Source organism: Lolium perenne, chromosome 2, assembly GCF_019359855.2.
Source record: "Lolium perenne isolate Kyuss_39 chromosome 2, Kyuss_2.0, whole genome shotgun sequence".
Classification (NCBI taxonomy): Eukaryota; Viridiplantae; Streptophyta; class Magnoliopsida; order Poales; family Poaceae; genus Lolium; species Lolium perenne.
Window position 1 is genome coordinate 140,735,010 of NC_067245.2, and position 26,695 is coordinate 140,761,704.

Consider the following 26,695-nt stretch of genomic DNA (forward strand, 5'->3'; position numbering starts at 1 on the left):
TGAAGGACTAGGAACCCGTCTGAATTTCAGCACCGCCTATCACCCTCATACCGACGGACAGACTGAGAGAGTCAACCAGATATTGGAGGACATGCTGAGAGCATGTGTACTGGAATATGGATCCAAGTGGGAAGACTGCTTACCGTACGCAGAATTCTCTTACAACAATAGCTACCAAGCCAGCCTGCAGATGGCCCCCTTTGAAGCCTTGTACGGAAGGAAATGTCGTACCCCCCTGAACTGGTCGGAAGTTGGAGAAAGCCAAGTTTTTGGCCCAGATGTTCTTCGTGAAGCCGAAGAGAAAGTACAAAAGATTCGCGAGTACCTCAAGACGGCGCAATCAAGACAGAAGAGCTACGCCGACAAGAGAAGTCGGGAGATGACCTTCGAGATCGGAGACTTCGCCTATCTCAAGGTATCCCCCTTGAAAGGAATGCAGAGATTTCAGCTGAAAGGAAAGCTCGCACCCCGATACATCGGACCCTTCAAAGTCCTCAGCCGCCGAGGTGAAATATCTTATCAACTAGAGTTGCCTGAAGAAATGTCGGCTGTGCACGACGTGTTTCACATCTCACTCCTCCGGAAGTGCCTTGAAGTCCCTGGGAATACCGAAGTGTTCAAGAACGTCGATCACCGATCGGTGGATATCAGCAAGGACCTGACATACCGCGAAGTGCCGATTTGCATCCTGGAGAAAGCTTACCGAACCACCCGCACCCGAAGCATCATGTTTCTGAAGATACAATGGAGCAATCATACCGAAGATGAAGCCACCTGGGAACGTGAAGACTTCATAAAGAAGGAGTACCCAGATCTCTTTAGTACCTAACTTTCTTTTCGATCTCGGGACGAGATCTTTTGTAAGGGGGAAGGGTTTGTAACATCCCAATTTTCAATAAAAAGAAAGTTAGAAGATTCCAGAAAGCAAAATTTCAAACCAACAAAAACTTTTTAAATTGCATATAGTGCCATGCATAGGACTTGTGCATTTGAGTGATATGCCATGATGATTGTTCTTATGTGTATTTGCTATACTCTAAAACCCTAATGTGATCATATGAAGATCACCAACCAAATAAATCAAAAAGAGAAAGAAATCAAATAAAAGAAAAAAACCTAAAACCCTCACATATGGCTTATGCCATTTTTATAAATTTGGACCCTAGACCAATTTGATCTTCACCATTAGTTGAATAATGTTACTAAACACTTATTACAACTTTTGGAATCAAAGAAACACAATTCAAATAAATTTCAAACTCAAAATTGGATCACATGTGATAATGGTCAAATCTTCCAATTATAGTCTGATCACTACTTTGAGACCCTGCAATTCAAAATTTTCAAACTAAACCTTGCTAACTCTTTGCACCTCATCGAAGACAACATCAAGGTGAACACTTTTTGTAAAGAACACCATGCCAAATTCTTTCTAGATCAAATGCTATGCTCATCCAAAGTTGACACTTTATATTAAGTGGAACAATCTCAAACTTAACCAAATTTGCAATTCTTTGAATTTAACAATTCCACCACCACACCTCATCTTCTCTGGTCAAATACAACTTAACCAAATACACACAATTCAATTCTTGCCCCATTTTTGAACTCACTCAAATTTGGACAAATTTGCAAATTGTAAATATGGAACAAATCAAAAACACTAGTGTCAATAGTTTCGGCCTAACCCTACTGCCCCAACCTACTCCACCCTGTCCCCTGATCTCTTCTACCTCTAACACACTCAACAACAAGCCTAGAGGAGGGCCATGAATGCCAAGGCCATCACCATGCCGGTGTAGGATAACGTTGCATAGAAAACAAAAAATTTCCTACCGCAAACACGCAATCCAAGCCAAGATGCAATCTAGAAGACGGTAGCAACGAGGGGGTATCGAGTCTCACCCTTGAAGAGATTCCAAAGCCTACAAGAGGAGGCTCTTGTTGCTGCGGTAGACGTTCACTTGCCGCTTGCAAAAGCGCGTAGAAGATCTTGATCACGATCGCTTCCGGCGCAACGAACGGGCAGCACCTCCGTACTCGGTCACACGTTCGGTTGTTGATGAAGATGACGTCCACCTCCCCGTTCCAGCGGGCAGCGGAAGTAGTAGCTCCTCTTGAATCCGACAGCACGACGGCGTGGTGTCGGTGGTGGTGGAGAAGTCCGGCGGAGCTTCGCTAAGCGTGCGGGATATAGTGGAGGAGAGAGACCGCTAGGGTTTGGGGAGAGGGGGCGCCGGCCACTATAGGGGTGCGGCCACCTTGTGGTTCTTGGGTGGCCGGCCCCCTCCCCTTGGCCCCTCATTATATAGGTGGAACCCCAAGTGTTGGTCTCCAAGTCTTCGAATAAGACCCGAACCAAAAACCTTCCATATGGTGGGGAAACCTACCCAAGCTAGGACTCCCACTAGAGGTGGGAGTTCCACCTCCCATATGGGGGGGGGGTGGCCGGCCCCCTAAGGGGGAGTCCACTTGGGACTCCACCCCCACTAGGGTTGGCCGGCCATGGAGGTGGAGTCCCATGTGGACTCCACCTTCCTTGGTGGTTTCTTCTAGAACCTTCCATAGAACCTTCCGCGTCATTTTAATTCACATAAAATGACATCCTATGTATGAATCTTATTCTCCGGACCATTCCGGAACTCCTCGTGATGTCCGGGATCTCATCCGGGACTCCGAACAAATATTCGAACTCCATTCCATATTCAAGTTCTACCATTTCAACATCCAACTTTAAGTGTGTCACCCTACGGTTCGCGAACTATGCGGACATGGTTGAGTACTCACTCCGACCAATAACCAATAGCGGGATCTGGAGATCCATAATGGCTCCCACATATTCAACGATGACTTTAGTGATCGAATGAACCATTCACATACAATACCAATTCCCTTTGTCACGCGATATTTTACTTGTCCGAGGTTTGATCTTCGGTATCACTCTATACCTTGTTCAACCTCGTCTCCTGACAAGTACTCTTTACTCGTACCGTGGTATGTGGTCTCTTATGAATTTATTCATATGCTTGCAAGACATTAGACGACATTCCACCGAGAGGGCCCAGAGTATATCTATCCGTCATCGGGATGGACAAATCCCACTGTTGATCCATATGCCTCAACTCATACTTTTCGGATACTTAATCCCACCTTTATAACCACCCATTTACGCAGTGGCGTTTGGTGTAATCAAAGTACCTTTCCGGTATAAGTGATTTACATGATCTCATGGTCATAAGGACTAGGTAACTATGTATCGAAAGCTTATAGCAAATAACTTAATGACGAGATCTTATGCTACGCTTAATTGGGTGTGTCCATTACATCATTCTTACAATGATATAACCTTGTTATTAATAACATCCAATGTTCATGATTATGAAACTAATCATCCATTAATCAACAAGCTAGTTTAAGAGGCATACTAGGGACTTCTTGTTTGTCTACATATCACACATGTACTAATGTTTCGGTTAATACAATTATAGCATGATATATAAACATTTATCATAAACATAAAGATATAAATAATAACCACTTTATTATTGCCTCTAGGGCATATCTCCTTCAGTCTCCCACTTGCACTAGAGTCAACAATCTAGATTACATTGTAATATACCTAACACCCATGGCATTCTGGTGCTGGTCATGCTTTGCCCTAGGGAGAGCTTTAGTCAACGGATCTGCTACATTCAGATCAGTGTGTACTTTGCAAATCTTTACTTCTCCATCTTCGATGTACTCGTGAATCGAGTGGTAACGCAGCTTGATATGCTTCAGCCTCTTGTGTGACCTTGGCTCTTGTGCATTGGCGATGGCACCCATGTTATCACAGTAAATGATTAATGGGTCCAATGCACTAGGAACCACACCGAGCTCTACAATGAACCTCTTCATCCATACCGCTTCTGATGAAGCCTCAGAAGCCGCTATGTACTCTGATTCTGTTGAAGACTTCGCCACCGTGCACTGCTTCGAGCTTGCCCAGCTTACTGCAGCACCATTCAATATAAACACGTACCCAGATTGTGACTTAGAGTCATCAGGATCAGTGTTCCAACTTGCATCGGTGTAACCACTTACAATGAGTTCTTGGTCACCTCCATAACAAAGAAACATATCCTTAGTTCTTTTCAAGTACTTCAGGATATTCTTGACCGCATGCTGTTCCATTCCTGGATCACTTTGATATCTGCTAGTCAAACTAACGGCATGTGCTATATCCGGTCTAGTACATAGCATGGCATACATGATAGATCCTCTTGCCGAGGCATAGGGGATTTTACTCATCCTTTCTCTTTCTTCTGCCGTAGCCGGTCCTTGAGTCTTACTCAAGACTTTGCCTGGTAACATAGGTAAGAACCCTTTCTTACTTTCGTCCATTCTAAACTTCTTTAGAATCTTGTCCAGATATGTACTATGTGATAGCCCTAATAGGCGTCTTGATCTATCTCTATAAATCTTGATGCCTAATATATACGATGCTTCACCAAGGTCTTTCATTGAAAAACTATTATTCAAATAACCTTTAACACTGCTTAATAGTTCTATATCATTCCCGATCAATAATATGTCATCTACATATAATATCAGGAATGCTACAGAGCTCCCACTCACTTTCTTGTAAATACAGGCCTCTCCATGACACTGTATAAACCCGAAGTCTTAGATCACCTTATCAAAGCGTCGGTTCCAACTTCTCGATGCTTGCTTCAGTCCATAGATTGAACGCTGAAGTTTGCATACTTTGTCAGCATTTTTAGGATCGACAAAACCTTTGGGTTGTACCATATACAACTCTTCCTCAATGTCTCCATTAAGGAACGCCGTTTTGACATCCATCTGCCAAATCTCATAATCGAAAAATGCAGCTATTGCTAACAAAATCCTCACAGATTTTAGCTTCGCTACAGGTGAGAAAGTATCATCGTAGTCAACTCCTTCAATTTGTCGGAAACCCTTTGCGACAAGTCGAGCTTTATAGACAGTAATATTACCATCAGCATCTGTTTTTCTCTTGAAGATCCATTTATTTTCAACAGCCTTTCGGCTATCAGGTAAGTCAACCAAAGTCCATACTTTGTTATCATACATGGATCCCATTTCGGATTTCATGGCTTCTTGCCATTTGTTGGAATCTGGGCTCATCATCGCTTCTTCATACGTCGCAGGGTCCTCATCATTGTTATCCACAATCATGACATTTAGACAAGGATCATACCAATCAGGAGTGGCACGTTCCCTTGTCGATCTGCGAGGTTCAGTAGTTTCCTCGTTCGAAGTTTCATGATCATTATCATTAACTTCCTCTGTTGCCGGTGTAGGCGGTACAGGTACAACTTCCGGTACTGCGCTACTTTGATCAACGAGTATAGATTCATCAATCTCATCGAGTTCTACTTTTCTTCTAGTCACTTCTTTAGTGAGAAATTCTTTCTCAAGAACGGTTCCGTTCTTAGCAACAAAGATTTTGCCTTCGGATCTGTGATAGAAAGTGTACCCTATAGTTTCCTTAGGGTATCCTATGAAGACGCATTTCTCCGCTTTGGGTTCTAGCTTGTCCGGTTGTAACTTCTTTACATAGGCTTCGCAACCCCAAACTTTCAGGAACGACAGCTCAGGTTTCTTATTAAACCATAATTCATACGGTGTCGTTTCTACGGATTTTGATGGTGCTCTATTTAAAGTGAATGCGGCTGTCTCTAATGCATAACTCCAAAATGATAACGGCAAATCAGTAAGAGACATCATAGAACGAACCATATCTAAGAGAGTTCGATTACGACGTTCGGACACACTGTTTCGTTGAGGTGTTCCCGGCGGTGTCAATTGTGAAAGTATTCCGCATTTCTTTAAATGCATGCCAAACTCATAACTCAGATATTCACCTCCACGATCAGATCGTAGAAATTTAATATTCTTGTTACGTTGATTTTCTACTTCACTTTGGAATTCCTTAAACTTCTCGAAAGTTTCGGATTTATGTTTCATGAAATAGATATACCCATATCTACTCAGATCATCTGTGAAGGTTAGAACATAACGATAACCACCGCGCGATGCTACGCTCATTGGTCCGCATACATCGGTATGTATGATTTCCAATAAGTCAGTAGCTCGCTCCATCATACCAGAAAATGGAGTCTTAGTCATTTTTCCCATTAGACATGCTTCGCATCTATCAAGTGACTCAAAGTCAAGTGATTCAAGTAATCCATCAGTATGGAGTTTCTTCATGCGTTTCACTCCAATATGACCAAGACGACAGTGCCACATATAAGTAGAATTATCATTCAATTTAATTCGCTTAGCATTAACGTTATGTATATGCGTATCACTACTATCGAGATCTAACAGAAATAAGCCATTCTTTTGTGGTGCTCGACCATAAAAGATATTATTCATAAAAATAGAACAACCATTATTCTCAGACTTGAATGAATAATCGTATTACATTAAACAAGATCCAGATATAATGTTCATGCTCAACGCAGGTACATAATAACAATTATTTAGGCTTAAAACTAATCCCGAAGGTAGATGTAGAGGAAGTATGCCAACTGCGATCACATTGACCTTGGATCCATTTCCAACGCGCATCGTCACTTCATCTTTCAGCAGTTGTCGTTTATTCTTTAGTTCCTGTTTCGAGTTACAAATGTGAGCAACCGAACCAGTATCAAATACCCAGGTACTAGAACGAGAACCAGTGAAATGAACATCTATAACATGTATATCAGATATACCTTCTTTCTTCTTCTTGACAAGGCCGCTCTTTTGATCAGCCAGATACTTGGAGCAATTACGCTTCCAGTGTCCCTTCTCCTTGCAGTAATAGCACTCAGCATCAGGCTTAGGGCCGTTCTTAGGTTTCAAAGGAGGTGTGGCAGCTTTCTTGCCACCCTTCTTGAATTTTCCCTTAGACTTGCTCTGTTTCTTGAAACTGGTGGTCTTGTTGACCATCAACACTTGGTGCTCTTTCTTGATCTCAATCTCAGCAGCTTTTAGCATGCCAAAGAGTTCAGGTAACTCCTTGTTCATGTTCTGCATATTGTAGTTCATCACGAAGTTCTTATAACTTGGTGGCAGTGATTGAAGGACACGATTAATCCCCGGTCTGTTAGGAATCACTATTCCCAAGTCACTGAGTTTCTTCGCATGCCCGGTCATGGCGAGCATGTGCTTACTAACGGAGCTGCCTTCTTCCATCATGCAGCTGAAGAATTGTTTCGATGCTTCATAGCATTCCACGGCTGCATGAGTCTCAAAAATAGCTTTCAGCTCTTTCATCAACTCATGAGGATCGTGGTGCTCAAAACGTTTTTGAAGATCGGATTCCGCATCGCACAGATGGCACACCGAACTTGAGAGTACCGAATTTTCCGAGTCTCGTAAACAGCTTTTACTTCATCGGTTTCAGTTTCTGCGGGAGGGTCACCTAGCGGTGCATCAAGCACATATTGCAGATTTCCGCCAGAGAGGAAGATCCTCACATGACGGAACCAGTCGGTGAAGTTGCTACCGTTGCTCTTAAGTTTCTCTTTCTCTAGGAACTGATTAAAATTGATTGGGGACGCCATCTCTACAACATATATTTGCAAAAGTTTAGACTAAGTTTATGACAAATTGAGTTCAAATTTTAATTCAACATAATTAAAAATCTAGGTGAACTCCCACTCAAAACAATATCCCTCGCATTGTCTTAGTGATCACACGAACCAAATCCACCACACCTAAACCCGATCATCACGAGAAAAGGTTTGATTTCAATGGCGAACACTCAAAGTGTTCATCATATCAACCATATGATTCATGCTCTACCTTTCGGTATCACATGTTCCGAGACCATGTCTGTACATGCTAGGCTCGTCAAGGCCACCTTAGTATCCGCATGTGCAAAACTGTCTTGCACCCGTTGTATGTACTTATTGATTCTATCACACCCGATCATCACGAGATGCTTCGAAACGACAAGACTTGGTAACGGTGCTACTAAGGATGAACACTTTATTATCTTGATATTTTAGTGAGGGATCATCTTATAATGCTACCGTCGCGATCTAAGCAAAATAAGATGCATAAAAGGATTAACATCACATGCAGTTCATATGTGATATGATATGGCCCTTTTGTCTTTGCGCCTTTGATCTTCATCTCCAGAGCACGGACATGATCTCCATCATCTTCGGGCATGATCTCCATCATCGTCGGTGTAGCATCAAGGTCAATGGCGCCGTCTTCATGATTGTCCTCCATGTAGCAACTATTACAACTACTTTGAAATACTACTCAACATGAAATTTAAAGACAACCATAAGGCTCCTGCCGGTTGCCACAATACAATAATGATCATCTCATACATATTCATCATCACATTATGGCCATATCACATCACCAAACCCTGCAAAAACAAGTTAGACGTCTCTAATTTGGTTTGCATATTTTACGTGGTTTAGGGTTTTCGGGAGAGATCTAATCTACCTACGAACATGAACCACAACGTTGATACTAGTGTTTTCAATAGAAGAGTAAATTGAATCTTTACTATAGTAGGAGAGACAGACACCCGCAAAGCCTCTTATGCAATACAAGTTGCATGTCGAACGAGGAACAAGTCTCATGAACACGGTCATGTAAAGTTAGTCCGAGCCGCTTCATCCCACTATGCCACAAAGATGCAAAGTACTCAAACTAAAGATAACAAGAGCATCAACGCCCACAAAACCATTGTGTTCTACTCGTGCAACCATCTATGCATAGACACGGCTCTGATACCACTGTAGGATAACGTTGCATAGAAAACAAAAAATTTCCTACCGCAAACACGCAATCCAAGCCAAGATGCAATCTAGAAGACGGTAGCAACGAGGGGGTATCGAGTCTCACCCTTGAAGAGATTCCAAAGCCTACAAGAGGAGGCTCTTGTTGCTGCGGTAGACGTTCACTTGCCGCTTGCAAAAGCGCGTAGAAGATCTTGATCACGATCACTTCCGGCGCCACGAACGGGCAGCACCTCCGTACTCGGTCACACGTTCGGTTGTTGATGAAGATGACGTCCACCTCCCCATTCCAGCGGGCAGCGGAAGTAGTAGCTTCTCTTGAATCCGACAGCACGACGGCGTGGTGTCGGTGGTGGTGGAGAAGTCCGGCGGAGCTTCGCTAAGCGTGCGGGATATAGTGGAGGAGAGAGATCGCTAGGGTTTGGGGAGAGGGGGCGCCGGCCACTATAGGGGTGCGGCCACCTTGTGGTTCTTGGGTGGCCGGCCCCCTCCCCTTGGCCCCTCATTATATAGGTGGAACCCCAAGTGTTGGTCTCCAAGTCTTCGAATAAGACCCGAACCAAAAACCTTCCATATGGTGGGGAAACCTACCCAAGCTAGGACTCCCACTAGAGGTGGGAGTTCCACCTCCCATATGGGGGGGTGGCCGGCCCCCTAAGGGGGAGTCCACTTGGGACTCCACCCCCACTAGGGTTGGCCGGCCATGGAGGTGGAGTCCCATGTGGACTCCACCTTCCTTGGTGGTTTCTTCCGGACTTTTCTAGAACCTTCTAGAACCTCCCATAGAACCTTCCGCGTCATTTTAATTCACATAAAATGACATCCTATATATGAATCTTATTCTCCGGACCATTCCGGAACTCCTCGTGATGTCCGGGATCTCATCCGTGACTCCGAACAAATATTCGAACTCCATTCCATATTCAAGTTCTACCATTTCAACATCCAACTTTAAGTGTGTCACCCTACGGTTCGCGAACTATGCGGACATGGTTGAGTACTCACTCCGACCAATAACCAATAGCGGGATCTGGAGATCCATAATGGCTCCCACATATTCAACGATGACTTTAGTGATCGAATGAACCATTCACATACAATACCAATTCCCTTTGTCACGCGATATTTTACTTGTCCGAGGTTTGATCTTCGGTATCACTCTATACCTTGTTCAACCTCATCTCCTGACAAGTACTCTTTACTCGTACCGTGGTATGTGGTCTCTTATGAACTTATTCATATGCTTGCAAGACATTAGACGACATTCCACCGAGAGGGCCCAGAGTATATCTATCCGTCATCGGGATGGACAAATCCCACTGTTGATCCATATGCCTCAACTCATACTTTCCGGATACTTAATCCCACCTTTATAACCACCCATTTACGCAGTGGCATTTGGTGTAATCAAAGTACCTTTCTGGTATAAGTGATTTACATGATCTCATGGTCAAAAGGACTAGGTAACTATGTATCGAAAGCTTATAGCAAATAACTTAATGACGAGATCTTATGCTACGCTTAATTGGGTGTGTCCATTACATCATTCTTACAATGATATAACCTTGTTATTAATAACATCCAATGTTCATGATTATGAAACTAATCATCCATTAATCAACAAGCTAGTTTAAGAGGCATACTAGGGACTTCTTGTTTGTCTACATATCACACATGTACTAATGTTTCGGTTAATACAATTATAGCATGATATATAAACATTTATCATAAACATAAAGATATAAATAATAACCACTTTATTATTGCCTCTAGAGCATCTCCATCCCCTCTCTTCTCTCCACCGTGGCCTCGACCACCATGCCCAACACGCTCCCCTTGGTCCCCTGAGCATGCCGGTGATCGCCGTTCGTCGAGAGGTGGACCACAACGCCCTGGCCAGAACGCGCCCGCGACGCCCACGTGCGACAGGAGCGGCATGGCCATGCCATGCTTGTCGGCCGACGCGCTCGCCACGGACACGCGCCACCTCGCTGCATCCTTCCCTCTCTGGCCCCCTTTCCTTCACCGTTCGCCTCGCCGCGCCACCACGACTCCGCCAGACACGCTAGGAACGGAGACCCTGGACCGCCGCCGCCGGAGACGTCGAGCAAATCCCGCCATTGCCGCGGCATACCTGGAAACAATGCGACCAAACCAAGCACCTCCCGACCAAGCTGTCGCCGCCCAAAGGACCGTTGTGACGTCGTGAACACCACTGCGCCCTCGCCTTGCTCGCTAGCTTGCCGGAGGATCCGCGCCATTGTCGACCTCGCCACTACCCCGCTGCCCTCTCGCGATTCTATAAATAGAGGACTCCCTGGATGAAGCTGAGCACACCATCCTCTTCTCCTCCCATCCCTGCTTCTCAACGAACAAACCACACACTCAATCGTCGCCGGAGCAAGCTCAAATTGGTGACCGGAGCCGCCCGTACCCAGAGATCGCCGCCGTCGATTGGAGCTTCCCCACGCCGCGCCACTACTACCAGCTGCTTCGCCGTCGTCCACAACGTCATCACGCACACTGCCCACCCTTGCTGGAGCCTCGGTGAGCGCTCCGACCCCCTAGGCTCGCCGGAGAAGCCACGGCATCTCGTCGGAGACGACGATGCACGTGAGCCGTCCGATTCGCTTCTAATCCAACGCCCCCTGTTAAAACATACCGTTTCGGGTTTATTAATTCGCTGACGAGTGGACCCCATGCTGTCAGCAAGCCCACGCGTCTGTGGACCGTGGTGGGCTGGGCGTGGGCCATTTTAAATCAATTCGGCCCAGCTTCGTTTCCCGCCGGCCTTTTAATTCAAATTAGATTTAATTCAATTCAAATAATTTCAATATTGGCTCCAACTTTGAAAATCCATAGAATCAGTTTGGCTTGGCCAAATTTAACAAATTTCATATTGTTGGAAAGCTAATAAAAAGATCTACAATATGCCACTGGTCCCATGTCAAGATTAGTTGTAGAATTAATCTGATAAAAAGAAGAAGGCAGGGACTTTTCCCTATTCAAATAATTATTAAAAATCAACCAAAATAGATATTAAGTTAATTCCAACTCCAATAGCTCACATTTGACTTACACTAACTGTTTCTGCAAGAAAATGGTGTGGTCACTTTGCATGATCATGCCCTAGTTTAATTAATGGACAATATGGATAGTTTATCTAAGTGATATTCTCCAAAAGTATTATGAAAATCATATGGAGTATTGTACTTCATTTAAATCTTGTCCCAAATGAATTCATGTGATGTTTGGACCCCTGGCCAAACTCTCTTATATGAATTACTTGGAGATTTAAATCAATTGTAGCATTATTAAAAGGTATGAGGTGATCTACCTCATTTAAATCATTTTCTCAAATGATGATGATGAATGTTTGACTTAGGTCAATATAAGTTCATGTATGATTGTTTGAGAAATTAAATCTTAAGAAGATTTCAATGAGAGGAAATTATTTCTCAAGAACCCTATGGAAACTATCATTTACATATTAAATAAAAGGAAATTATTTCTCCTCAAGCAACACAACCAATGCACCATAATTAGATTAATTGTGTGCTTAGAATAGTTTTTGTGAATATATGTGATGTATGGAATAGCCATTGAATTAGTTGAGTGATTATACTCGTATTTAAATTTAGACGCTAGCACCGGAGAATACCCGGAGGAAGAAAGTTGCTACCAAGAGGAGGAGGAGGAGAACTTTGAGAACTACCAAGGCAAGCTAATATTCTTGCAAAGTGCAAAGCCCTTTGGGGCAAGGCACCATGAATCTTATATTTTCTTACATAAGCCTATCCCCAAATTTATACCTTACAAGTTTTTACTTGTTTATTCAAAGAGTAACTTTTATAGTTAACTTTGGTCAAAGTGAAAGAAGTTACTAGAGTAGTAAAGTTGGTCTCCATCTAGCAAAGCAAGGTAGCACCCCTCATGATTTAGAGCTAGTGCTAATGAATTAAAACTTGACTACTCTAGATGGGAACAATGTGACTTGAACTGAATTTTTAAACCTTGGAATGATGAAACATTCCATTGAATGATTTTTGAAGGTGAATATGACAAAGAGAAGATGGTGATTTTTGATAAAAATGATATTGGTTTGAATGCGATACCTTTCCAATATTGAGTACCCCCACAATACCTGATTATGGGTAGGGCTTAACTGGAAGTTTATGCATCTTAGTATGGGTTCCCTCTGAACACACATCATAGGGGTTATGCTTGAGGCTGCCTCCGTTATTGAGGAATGATGTGAATTGAGGTGAATTGTACGGCCAAGCCCTGTGCAGTTCCCAGGTTGACAGTTGGTCTTCACTGGGAGGCCAAGCTCATGGGGAGAGGTGCTCATACTAGGATTTGTAAGTGAAAGGTTATGGTTGATGATCCGCGTACTGTGTTACGATGATTCGGGGTAATCCCGACGGATGAAATCAAATATTGTGGCACAAGTGTGCAACCTCTGCAGAGTGTCAATCTATTCGAATAGCTGCGTCCACGGTTACGGACGGTTGGAAAGGCCATACAGTTTCCAATGTCACATTCTTGAAAATGAGGTTGAAGTGAAATGGGTGAAATGAATGGTGAAGTGGTGAATTGAATTTAAATCACCACTTGAATGGTGGGAATGACACTAATGTTCCCACTTGAGTTAGTTAGCACTTAAATAAGGTTTTACTCAAATACTTGTGAACTAAAATTGGCTTTATGCAAATAAACTAGAGCTTAGCAAACCTTACTAGAATTGTCTAGCACTTACATTAGTATTAGTTTACGAGTACTTGAAGTACTCACGGCTTTGTCCCTGGCTATTTAAATGGCCAGAGTCTGAAGATGAACAAGGAGATGACCAGCAGGACGCCTACGACAACTAGGAGTCTTCCAACGTCAAGCGTTGGCCTGTGGACTAGAGAGTCCTTGTATCTTACGCTTCCGCTATGAACTTGTGTTTGTTCGTTGATCAATAGATCAACTATTCGTGTAATATTGATCATGTGATTCCAATTTGTAAGACATTATGGTTTGTAATGAATGATGACTGTGATACTTAACTATTATGCCTCACAACAACAATATTCTTGGGATTGCGATGTATGACATAATAGGCATTCGGACTTAAAAATCCGGGTGTTGACAGATAACTACATCATAAGTTCTCCTATGATTTTCCTCAGAAAAACAAGTTTTCGTATTCTTCTGTAACAGCTAGAGAAGATACTTTTCAGTGCTTAGGATGTGATAGGAGCTCAGAATTATCCCCCAGCCACTCATTTGGCTCAATCCAGTTTCCATCAACTACGTAAAAAAATCTGATTGTCTTACAGTATCGCAGTTATCTATTTCCAGAAGACCATAGAGGTGGAGGCCATTGCCAGGGTGAACGGTGTCGTCCCTGCCAGTATAGACATCTTGTATGGCATGCCGCACATCGGTAAGTTCTTCATATTTCTAGATGACATCATCACGTAGTTTATTGTAGATCTGAAGTGTATTATCTTCTGATAGAGTTCACACGAAAATAGGGCTTACCAGTGGACAACTGAAGATATTACAAATAAGTGGAAGTCAGTTTCAAAAGACAACTCCAAGGGATATTCCACACACCGTGAGTACCTTGCATGATAGAAAATTGTAATTGCTAACTCAGGTTCTGTGTTTGAACCGATCAGTTGATCATCTGTTTACCTATTCTATCCAGGTATCTAAGGTATGTAGGTCTAGACATAGTGCCTGACCGAGTATCTTTCCCTATCCGATCTATGCTCATACGATTGTATCCTGTATATATAAGCCTACTACTACAAGCTAGACATAACCGTTCTAAAAAGCTCTTTGGCTTGGTGCTTTGCGTTTTAGTTGTTCACACCCCGTTCTTACTTTGGTCTTATTGGTGTATTTCTGACCAACCGCATACATTATGATCAAGTAGCATACTCTGAATTCTGGGACATGGATGTATTAAAGCCCTACTACTTAAGAGATATCTAACTAATTTAATAGACTTAACAACATATTTCTTACCAATAGCTATCTAGCAATAATGCCCTTAGTTTTAATTTGATTCTTTTTTTTTTGCAGATTGCCATTGCATTAGTGATGTGTTTGACAGTACATTATTCAGTTCTAACCGCATGTAGTGAAGTAGTACGGATCCAGCAGCAAATGGGTGGATTGAAGCATCCTCCTCAGATGTATGATCACAGTGGAGCCCCAGGTAAAAGCACCAATGCAACTCCGGCCACTCCATCTCACATCAGGTTGGATCTTCCACCTTAATCCAATGTATTGGTAAGAATAAAACTTGGTGGTTCACATATGTATTTATCGAACGCATAGAATCTGTGGATTTCCCTGGATGGCTGGAGTGCTGATGTGCTTAGATTGATCATATATTTAGTATGAAGTGGATATGTTGATCATATTAGAATATACGTAGTTATTAATTTAGCTAAAGAAATTAAGATATCAAAGTTGAAGTCTGGATGTATTGAAGCACTCCTCACGCAAGTTGCTTTCTACAAGTAATTTCTGATACAAATAGGGAAATGATAACTTGTACCTCTGGAAATCTAATATGAGCATGCCCTGTTTGACATTTACCTATTTGATGCTCTCTCAAGTATTGCATCCCTCTTTTAACTGAATTATTATATATTCAGGTTAATATTTTACGCACAACAGCAAATACACTATTATGCACAACACTATTAATAGAAAAAAGTCAAATATATCAAAGAAAACGTTTGATCTGCTGGTATGGTATTTTATGCTTCTCAATTATCATATTTCAGGAAAGCAAACGTAGCTAACAGTTTGTATAAATGTATGTGGATTTGAATATAGGTGAAACTCAATAGTCAACAATTACTAGCAAACTACTGTTTAGTAACCAATTCAACAGCTTATTGTATTGTCTATGGGCATGGATTTAAGTAGAGGCGAAACTCAACTGTCAACAAATTACTAGGAAAAACTATCGTTTAGTTACCAATTCAGCAGCTTATTGTATTGGCGATTTTTTCATTAAGTATACTAACAAGTCTTCTTTGTTTTTTTTATACCTTATCAGTTCATGAAGGTAACCGTTGTGGTAGGTACAGTTCGTGAAGGTACAACTGCTATTGCGCAGGTGATCCATGAATTTTAAAGATACTTGCGTATAGTTTAGTTGACCATTTTTTTGCACGAAGCCAGTGTATATGGGATCTATATTCTCTTCATTCTGCCTCTATGCTGTTATATGGTTTGTTTGATATCTTTTCAGGCCTGCGCACTTTCCCTAAATAGAACTCCAATTTTTGTGTCAAAGAGGATCAGTCATTGCTTTTGAGATGTAAAACTGATCTTCTTACATGAGATAATCGATCTTCTTACCTTCACCATGGTGACAACTTGGCGGGGGCCCTAACCGAGTATTACCTGCAAGTTACATTTTTTCCTTGTCACTTGTTGTTTTTTGCTGCTTTGATTAATAAAATAAAATTCTTCCTCCGATCCATATTACTTGATGCTAAAGTGGATGTATCTAAAACTAAAATATGTCTAGATACATCTATATTAGCATCAAGTAATATGAATCGAAGGGAGTAACAAAGTGCATTTTGATTTTCCTCCACTGTGTGTAGGTATCTGAATTGTAATTTTTCGAAGGGTCCATGGCCGAACTTCATTAAGGTAGAACAAGGGGATACAAAGTTTGGTTCAAGCACGGTTGAGATAGCCGAGATAAAAGGCTAAGCCACAGCCAGAAATAAAAGCCCCAAACATCAGTTTTGGGCCTGCACCACCGGCACACACATGCGCCATCTAACCTCTAAAAGGAAACAATACATCTACCAGCCTTGCTTGTGGCTGAATTGTAATTTTTATCAATTGGATAGCTTCTTGCCATGAACCTTCACATCTTTGTTGTTTTCCTCGTAGTACTAAACGGTGCTTAACACTTGGTTTTGGGGCTTTGTCCGCCTGGTATTATTGACTAAGTGCTTCGTACCAACAGGTACTCCACTTTTGAGAAATTGTTGTACTATACCTTATAGAATGTTCTGAACTAAAATATAGGTCGATGGGTTCGATGTCTGACCCATCCCGGTTTATAGATCTAACTTAACACAAGATATATACTATAAAACATATATCATTAGAAAGTTTGGATGTTATACTTTCTAATGGTATAATTTTATTATGTAGAACTTATATTATATTGGTCAAATTGACAACCTTGAGGATCTAAACCGGGATGGAGGGAGGATATGTGTTCAATACATCTTCATTATTTGTCATGGGCAAGGAAAATGCTGCCAAAATTTTATCCAGTGGACATAACTTGTAATAAGATGCATTAATTGACTCAATCTTTAATAACTTGGAACACAATCTTATTATATACATGTTTACATAGTTGTATTCACTCATCTTTTTTGCTCAGTATAATATATGATGCTATGTCAGTACACCTAGCAGGGTCAGGGTGTTGTAAAATTACATGCGCAAACGAAGATTACTTATTACAGAGTGGATATTATGTTTGATTAACTAATTACAAAGTGGATGCCATTATTAACATCAAAAAGTCTGTCTTGGAGAATATATTTGATTAGTTGCGCACATAGGTTGGAGCTACACTACATATCGCATCTGTAGTTTCACTTTCATTTGTTATACATGAATGATAATCCTGAGGCCACCTCAACTTTCTCTCTCTACTACTAGGCTACTTTGTGTTGGGTTCATGCATGGAAGTACTTGCATGTCATCTCGCCTAGAAATTAATTCAGCATTCGATATGAAATACATAGGAGAGCTCGAGGATTGTTTTCATCCCAAGGTTTTTCCTCCGGAGTGCGAGGGCCCTCAAGAGTGCTTCCATATGAATGGCTAACCCGAGCTTCACATTGTTTAACAATTGCCAAATGGCGATTCTCAGGAGTGAAGGTACTTAAGGAGGCAGACCATGCAGCTTTTAAAAAGGAATTAATTCCCCTCTCGGAGGACCATTTCAGCTAGGAAGTGGAGTTCGTCGACCAAGCTTAATGCATGTGAAGCGGTATGAGCTTTTTGGATGCGAACTATGAAATCTGCGTCCTAAGTTTGGTGATATCAGATTGCAGTCTCTGTTAAATTTGTAGCTTGATATCTGGTGGGAATCAGAAACACCTTTCTGGGAAGTGTGGACTGATATTTTTTTATGTGTAATTTGCGTTAACAGTTTTCTCCACTATGTTTTCATAATGGCAGCATGTCACATTACCTGCAAATTGTGTTTCATGTCGCACTGATATTCTTTTGGGAATCAAGATTTGAAAGGACGATGGACTGATAGCTTTCTTGCCATATAGCTTGTCTTAGCGGTTTCCATCAGTATAAGGTCATGCAGACCAATTTCACAAGTAGAGCATGTTTGGTCATCTTAATTGTTATTTAGATCAACTATCATCAGAGCACTCCTATATATGGTCTTTAGGCATGCATTGTCTAAACTGAAAGGATTGTCTAACCGATGGATGGATGGATGGATGGAAGTGGCATTACAACCATGTATTGGGGAATCTGATGTCTATGTATTTTTTATTTATTTTGAATGCCAAAATCAGATTAAATATTTATACTTTTTTTGGTGTGAACTTTTCCATGAAAATAAATGGTAATCCAAATGTGCTACTCCCTCTGATCCATAATAAATATTGTGGTTTTAGTCTAAATTTGAAATAAAACCAAGACTTCTCTTATGAATCGGAGGGAGTACCAAGTCATGTAAATGCGTAGGCTGTTCGTTCACATTGTTTTTTCCTAGCCGGCACTAAAGAAGTTCAAATATTTATCTATTTTAAAGTTTTTTAGCATGAAATGATAGTAACAGCTCTCTTGTTTTTTTAGGTACCGTATCATTTAAGATCGAAACGTTGCTTATATTACAAAAATATGACACATAAGGGCAGAAAGAAGTATATGATAATCGAATCATACAAATAAGGTCATAGCTTCTCTGAATGTAGATCAATCTTTAATCAATTTAATACACTCTCCAGACCTAAACATTTATCGCGAGTTCAATAAATCTAGACACATTTTAGTTAACATTTTGCCTAACTATTCGACAAATATTTAGGATTGGATAGTACAATATTTGGCGCATCATAATTATTAGTAGCATGTGAGGTACACAAAGTGAATTATGATAATACTTCTGTTACTTAAGATTATTATTCCGTAGCAACGCACGGGCATTCAACTAGTTGACTATAATATGGATATATCTAGACACATTTTAGTGCTAGATTCATCCATATCATTTGACAAGTAATATGAATCGGAGTGAGTATATTAAATGGAGTAGTATATATTGTTCGAAAAAATTAAGTTATACTGTAATAAAGAAACCATTTCTATGGTCAAACTGATTTGATGGGACAGTAACTGCACGAGGACGTAGTGGCGTGCTATCCTAGCCAAAGTTTTACTCGGCGCCTCGATGCAGCTGCTGAAGAATAAAAAAAGTCATATCCACTCCTACTCTTCACCTCCATCGTTTCCATCCTTGCCTCTCCACTTCCATCATTGTTCTCCACTCGCCAACGCTGCTAGCAATTTTTTTCATCCTCTAGATCTTCCATTTGCATAGCTTTCTCTCCTCACCCCTCCGCAGAACCACAGCACTCCTCCTTCCCGCTCGACTCTCCTACAAAACTCCAATCACACATACTTGCTTCCGCCCTCTTAAATCCATCTCGTCTCCATGGCGGCATCGAACGATGACCAGCTGTATGGCGACTGGGGGAAGCTCCCCGCCGAGTTGTTCAATCTCATTGCCTAGAGTCTGGACGTTACAGTCGACGTCCGGCTGGCCGCATGCTCCAAAACGCTGTGCCGCCATGTCGCCGACAACATGAATCTACACCATTGGGATGGACCCTGCTTGCTGATGCCCGATTCTGCCCATTGGTACTATGATGATAGTAGTGCGCACCACACGGTGTACCACGTTGTGCCCCTCGACCATCCTCGGCGCACAGCCATCCTGCCGTTCATGGACAATAGATTCTGGGTTGGCATGAACAGCGACTGGATCACCGGCGTGGACAGTGGTGGAAACTGGTTCTTCGCGAACATCTACACGCACCAAGAAATCTCCCTACCATCATCGGAAACTTGCAACATTTTTCGGGAGGAATGGATTGGCTTCCCCGACTTGCCTCCTGAAAGGTACATGACGTATGGGCGTGCCATGTTTTTGTTGAAGATTGTAATTTGCGAAGTGCCCACAAAAGCTGGACATTACCTAGATTACAAGCTCATCGCTCTATTCAATTCTGGACTCGCTTACCTGGCTAATGGTAGCCAGGAGTGGAGGTTATTCTCTCTTGCTAGTTGGGGTGTAGATTACAGTGACACCATCGAGCACAACGGCTTCATTGTTGCGGTGGATGGGTGGATCGGCACCACATATTGCTGGGATCAATCACAGGCCGGTAATTCTTCAATCCATATGATATACTTCGCAATAAATTTTAATATGAAGCCCATACATGATATATTGTAACTGAATTAACTAATTTCTCAATAAGATTTTTTTTCACCTTTCAAATGACTGTGCACCATTTAATTATCCTAACCTGACTGAACCATTGCTACAAACGAATTTCAGTAGTATATGCAGTGCACTAATCTGTCAACCCAAACCAGATTATTGCAGTATATGAATGCATTCCTGAATTAGTTACTGCATGCTCTTATCAGAATATGAATAAGGAGCTTAGCCCTGGCCTCTTCATCAATTGATGCATGCAAACTTTCAATTTATTTGAATATTCGATGTACTCAAAGCATTACAATCATGGATCAGATAAGGTTGAGACATGTATCTACCATCAATGAATATGAGTGTAATTAACATACATCTCAAATGGGAACATGTCACATCCCGAAATTTTCTAAATTTTGGATTGAAAAATAAAAATAAATTAAACGCTTAATTGTTTGAACTTGGTTGAAATTTCCCAAAGAATTGAAACTTTTGAAGATAATTAAAAGTAATTTCCAAAAATGGATTTTCATAAACCTTAGTTTCAAAAGATTTTCTAATCAATACTCTATTTTGTTCGGAGGTTTTGGAATTTATAAAATATTTTATTTGAGAAAACATTAAATCCTAAAAAGGCACTATAGCCACATAGACATGTATGTCAAATTTTGGTTTTTTTTTAAGTTTATATTTTTGTTCCAAATTTAGTCTCATATTGAAGCATTTTTCATAACGAATCCAACGGTACCTTATTTGCATTTTTCCGATTTTATTTGAAGCCCCAAAGTGTATTTCCAATTTCAGTATAAAAAAAAGAAAAAAGAAAAACAGAGTCGGGCCGGCCAGCCGAGCCGACCGGCCCAGCTGCCAGCGCCGCCCGCGCGCGCGCCCGCGCGCGCGCGGCAGCGAATACTTCGCCGCCCGAGCGCCGCGGCCCAGTATTTCTTTATTTTTCTCCGGCCCAGCACCCTGCCCCCAGCCCAATTCGCCCCGCGAGGCCGCGAGCACGCGTTGCCGCCGCCAGCAGCCGCACCTGCTTTTCTTTAGTTTTCAGTCCCACGTCGCTCCCTGTAGCAAAATCCTTTCAACTCCTAGCCTATATAAACACTTCAATGACCAGACCCTAAACGCACCTAGCGCCCGGCGCCTCCTCTCTCTCCCACGCGCAGCATACACGGCGCAGCGCTGCTTCTCTAGCGACGCAGCTTCGCGACGCAACATCCGCAACGATATTTTGGTAAACGCCGCAACGCTATTTTGGGAAACGCCGCGATCCAACGCATCCCTTGTCCGGTAATAATTTTATTTCCGCTCTTTTTATAATTTTATTTCCGCTCTTTTTATATAGATGTTCTACGTAACTTCGCAATTTTATTTCCTTAGATCTACACATCCGTTTAGAATAGTGGTTCTTCCGTTGAGTTTGTAAATAGATCATCTACAACTTTCATGTAGGAAGTTTTTCCATCGGTTCAACTTGTTCGGACAACTTTTCGTACACCATTAGAACTTTAACCACTTAGGTCTAGTTTTGTAAAATTCATATCTTAAGTTCTACATGTTGGATTTCGACAAACCCTATACCGTTGGAATCGGCAAATCACGTAGATCATCTTAGACATGTTGCGTGGCAGTTTCGCCCACCTTATCTTCGCGGTACCCCTTTGTTCCGCAACATCGTCTATAAAATAAATATTACCAACTTTTTCCGAGAGATTCTTTTGGCGATACGCTTGTAATGGAATTCTCTACAACTTCCGTGTAGAAAGGTGTTCCATCCGGAGAACTTTTTCTAATAACTTTTCGTGAAAAGTGCAGACCTATGACTGGCTTCAACATAATTCCTTTAGCCAAATTGATCCTTCATACCCATCTTCCAGGACCAGTTACAATTCTTTATCATGTTCACAGATCATGCATAGCTTACATGTGATTGTCTAGTTCATATTATTCAAATAACAATTGAGTTATTTGAGTAAAGTGTGACATATCCTATTTTAGATTTTACCTTGCTCTAGTGGAGTAGAGATGCTCTACCCCATATCACATGTGTTGAACTCTTGTTACACATGAGGCTCCGCGAACCAAATTCCAATATCATTCCAATCCAACCTCAGGTCATTCATTCCTTCCACTTAGTTCAAACTATTCGAATTTAAAATGAGTTATTTGAGTAGTTCACTATATCATTATTTCATATCCAATGCTATGCGTAACCTTGTGCTACTATGATAAATGTTGTCACACTATGTCAATTGCATAAGCCTTATTTTACAGCATTCCATCCAATAGCCTTTCAAATATTTGAATCACTTTGCAAATATTCAAATTCAAATATGAGAATTTGAGTATATATCCATTATCGATTTCTAAAAGCCTTTCTCAACATGATTATTTTGAGAAGGTGAAACTTATGATCACATCCACACCAATACCACTAGGCGATTTACCTTGAACCAATATCCTTACTACATTAAACCTCTCCATCTAGTTCACATATATTCATTTGAGTTATTTCAGTAAATGGTAATGTATCTCAATTAGGTATGCCTTGGATACTTGTGTGTGATACACTCCACCTCATATCACATGTATCATGAGTCCAAACAGTCACCATCCTTCTAAATATCTTTCATACAAATTTCACCTCATGCACACTTATTTTTATTGGTTTATATTGAACTATTCAATTTACAAATGAGTTAATTGAGTAATTCAATATATCACAAAGCCATACCCAAACCTATGTGTAACCCATACTATCTTAGTAAGTGTTGTCACACTTTACTAAATGATATTTTGAGTTGTGCCATTTTGAGACTCATGTGATTTATCTCATGGATCATTCCAATTTTTCCCATTCATGAGTAGCGAACAACAATTGACCATGGGTTCTTGTCAATCATTTTCTTCTGAGTACTTAACTTGGATAATCATTTTCTTTCCAAGTATTTGACACATTCATTCAATATCTTCGAGTCATATCTTGCAAGCCATACCTCATACCACACTTTAGTACCATAGAGCGATTTCCGATTGTCGTCTTGGTTTGATTTTATTGTTGTAGAATGGTGTGTTTATGTTGTGTTATATTCTATGTTATAGTTTGTACGGAGAGGCACGTATTTTGATTAAGAGAAGTGAACGCGCTTCGACTACCAAAAAGGCAAGTGACATTCAAATCCTACTTATTTTAATTATGCATTAGTGTTTTAAAACTAGTATGCATGGTAGGATTTTGTTTTCAAAAGTAAATTATTATGCTATGCTTAGCAAACCTAGTAGTGTGTACCTACTCCTGAACCCATTGCTAGGATGCCTTAATTTTTGCTTTGCAACATCAAATACCAAGTGTTGTTTCGTTATTGGTTGTGAGTGTTTAAAAATTTAAAATTAACAACCCTAAAGAAACACCTGGGTGGATTGGTTGATGGTGGGCGGCTGCTCAGGTCCACGCCCCTAGTAGGCTGAAGTGGTGAAGTCCACGCCCCTAGTTGGCTGAAGTGGTGAATCCCTGAGAGTTCGCATGTTGTAGAGTGGTCGCTTTTGACTGCACACCTGGTTTCACCAGGGGATCGTGTGGGGGTTTACTACCTGTGAGGGGTTTTAAGCTCGTGAGTTCCACTTGTGGTTGGCCACCCAGGATTAAAGAGATTACTATGTCGTCCATGTTTTAGTTAGCTTCCAGTGCAGCCTTATGGTATTATGGGCTCTGCCGGGATTAAGTAAGTTATGAGGTCCAACTTGTCGGCTAGACAGCGGGTGGAGGCGACGGCCAAGGGAACGGGTCTAGCCAGTATGGTTGAAACCTTCTTCTGAAAGATCTTGTCTCATTCTTCTCTTGGGAAGGGTGGGTCGTAAGGTGAAAGTGCACAACCTCTCGAGAGTAAACCTAAGATCTTAGCCGTGTCCCCGGTTATGGACAATTTGAGCTTCTAGGCAGGGAATGTACGGAGGAATCTCATCACCTTTTCTGAATGTATTTAAAATTTTGTATCAACCTTTGAAAACTCATGGGAGATGTAACCATGTGATTATTCTAAAACCCATGGAGGATTTAACCATGGTGTGATTTCATAATGTCATTCAAAGATTTTCAAAATGTTTTGTTTTAAATAAAATGTAGGATAAAATTGGCTTTATGCAAATTTGCCTAAACTCCACTTGCCAAATATCATGTAGATAGTCATGCCCAAAACTGCCACCATATAAGTGTCATTTGCCAGTACATCATTGTACTGACCTCCATTCGTGGGGCTGCATATTCAAACGTGCAGGATTTTCTGAGGAGAAGTACGTGGTAGGATCTCGAGTCTACATTCCAACATGACTGCTTGTGGCACATGAAGATGATGAAGGCTCATTGCTGATTTACTTTCCGCTGTGTTCATTCTGAGCTAGTCCATGTGACTATGCAATTTGTAAGGTTTTATTATACCCTCTGGATCAACGATGTAGTAATTTGATACTATTGCAATGATTACTGTATTTTGTAATGTGTGTGCTATCAGTGATCCCGGGAATAGCACTATACACAGGTATCTTGCCTTTATTAAAAGGTAGGGTGCTACAGAATGGTATCAGAGCATAGTATTGCCTGTAGAAACGAGACCCTAGGTTTGGATTAGAAATAGGAAGACCCTAGGATGAAAAAAATTTCTAATCCTATTTTCAATCAAAAAGATGTTTGGATTTTGAACCTCTTGTATTCTCATCTATTCCATCTTCAAAATTGCTTTCCTCTCAATTTAGATGACCACCTTATCAAAACTATCAACAAGGACTGATGATGGCTGATACGTCTCCGACGTATCGATAATTTCTTATGATCCATGCCACATTATTGATGTTATCTACATGTTTTATGCACACTTTATGTCATATTCGTGCATTTTCTGGAACTAACCTATTAACAAGATGCCGAAGTGCCGATTCTTTGTTTTCTGCTGTTTTTGGTTTCGTAAATCCTAGTAAGGAAATATTCTCGGAATTGGACGAAATCAACGCCCAGGGGCCTATTTTGCCACGAAGCTTCCAGAAGTCCGAAGACGAAACGAAGTGGGGCCACGGGGTGGCCAAACCCTAGGGCGGCGCGGCCCCCCCTGGCCGCGCCGGCCTATGGTGTGGGGCCCCTGTGCCCCCTCCTGACTTGCCCTTCCGCCTACTTAAAGCCTCCGTGACGAAACCCCCAGTACCGAGAGCCACGATACGGAAAACCTTACTGAGACGCCGCCGCCGCCGATCCCATCTCGGGGGATCCAGGAGATCGCCTCCGGCACCCTGCCGGAGAGGGGAATCATCTCCCGGAGGACTCTACGCCGCCATGGTCGCCTCCGGTGTGATGTGTGAGTAGTCTACCCCTGGACTATGGGTCCATAGCAGTAGCTAGATGGTTGTCTTCTCCCCATTGTGCTATCATTGTCGGATCTTGTGAGCTGCCTAACATGATCAAGATCATCTATCTGTAATTCTATATGTTGCGTTTGTTGGGATCCGATGAATAGAGAATACTTGTTATGTTGATTATCAAAGTTATATCTATGTGTTGTTTATGATCTTGCATGCTCTCCGTTACTAGTAGATGCTCTGGCCAAGTAGATGCTTGTAACTCCAAGAGGGAGTATTTATGCTCGATAGTGGGTTCATGCTCGCATTGACACAGGACGGTGTGAAAGTTCTAAGGTTGTGTTGTGCTGTTGCCACTAGGGATAAAACATTGATGCTATGTCTAAGGATGTAGTTGTTGATTACATTACGCACCATACTTAATGCAATTGTCTGTTGCTTTGCAACTTAATATCGGAGGGGTTCGGATGATAACCTGAAGGTGGACTTTTTAGGCATAGATGCAGTTGGATGGCGGTCTATGTACTTTGTCGTAATGCCCAATTAAATCTCACTATACTCATCATGATATGTATGTGCATGGTCATGCCCTCTTTATTTGTCAATTGCCCAACTGTAATTTGTTCACCCAACATGCTGTTTGTCTTATGGGAGAGACACCTCTAGTGAACTGTGGACCCCGGTCCAATTCTCTTTCTTGAAATACAATCTCTTGCAATACTTGTTCTCTTGTTTTTACGCAAACAATCATCTTCCACACAATACGGTTAATCCTCTGTTACAGCAAGCCGATGAGATTGACAACCTCACTGTTTCGTTGGGACAAAGTACTTTGGTTGTGTTGTGCAGGTTCCACGTTGGCGCCGGAATCCCTGGTGTTGCGCCGCACTACATCCCGCCGCCATCAACCTTCAACGTGCTTCTTGGCTCCTCCTGGTTCGATAAACCTTGGTTTCTTTCTGAGGGAAAACTTGCTACTGTGCTCATCATACCTTCCTCTTGGGGTTCCCAACGAACGTGTGAGTTACACGCCATCAAGCTAAATTTC

The 26,695-nt window shown here is 41.6% G+C and overlaps 2 long non-coding RNA genes across 2 annotated transcripts in view; one reads left to right on the forward strand and one right to left on the reverse strand.

Moving 5' to 3' along the window:
• The window catches only part of LOC139836067 (uncharacterized), a 244,779-nt gene that overhangs the window by 40,846 nt on the left and 177,238 nt on the right, over window positions 1–26,695 (reverse strand). The window lies entirely within an intron of this gene.
• LOC139835215 (uncharacterized) lies at window positions 21,546–24,853 on the forward strand. Its single transcript, XR_011750975.1, has 3 exons — window positions 21,546–21,594; window positions 23,407–23,467; window positions 24,579–24,853. It is a non-coding gene; the product is annotated as an uncharacterized lncRNA (long non-coding RNA).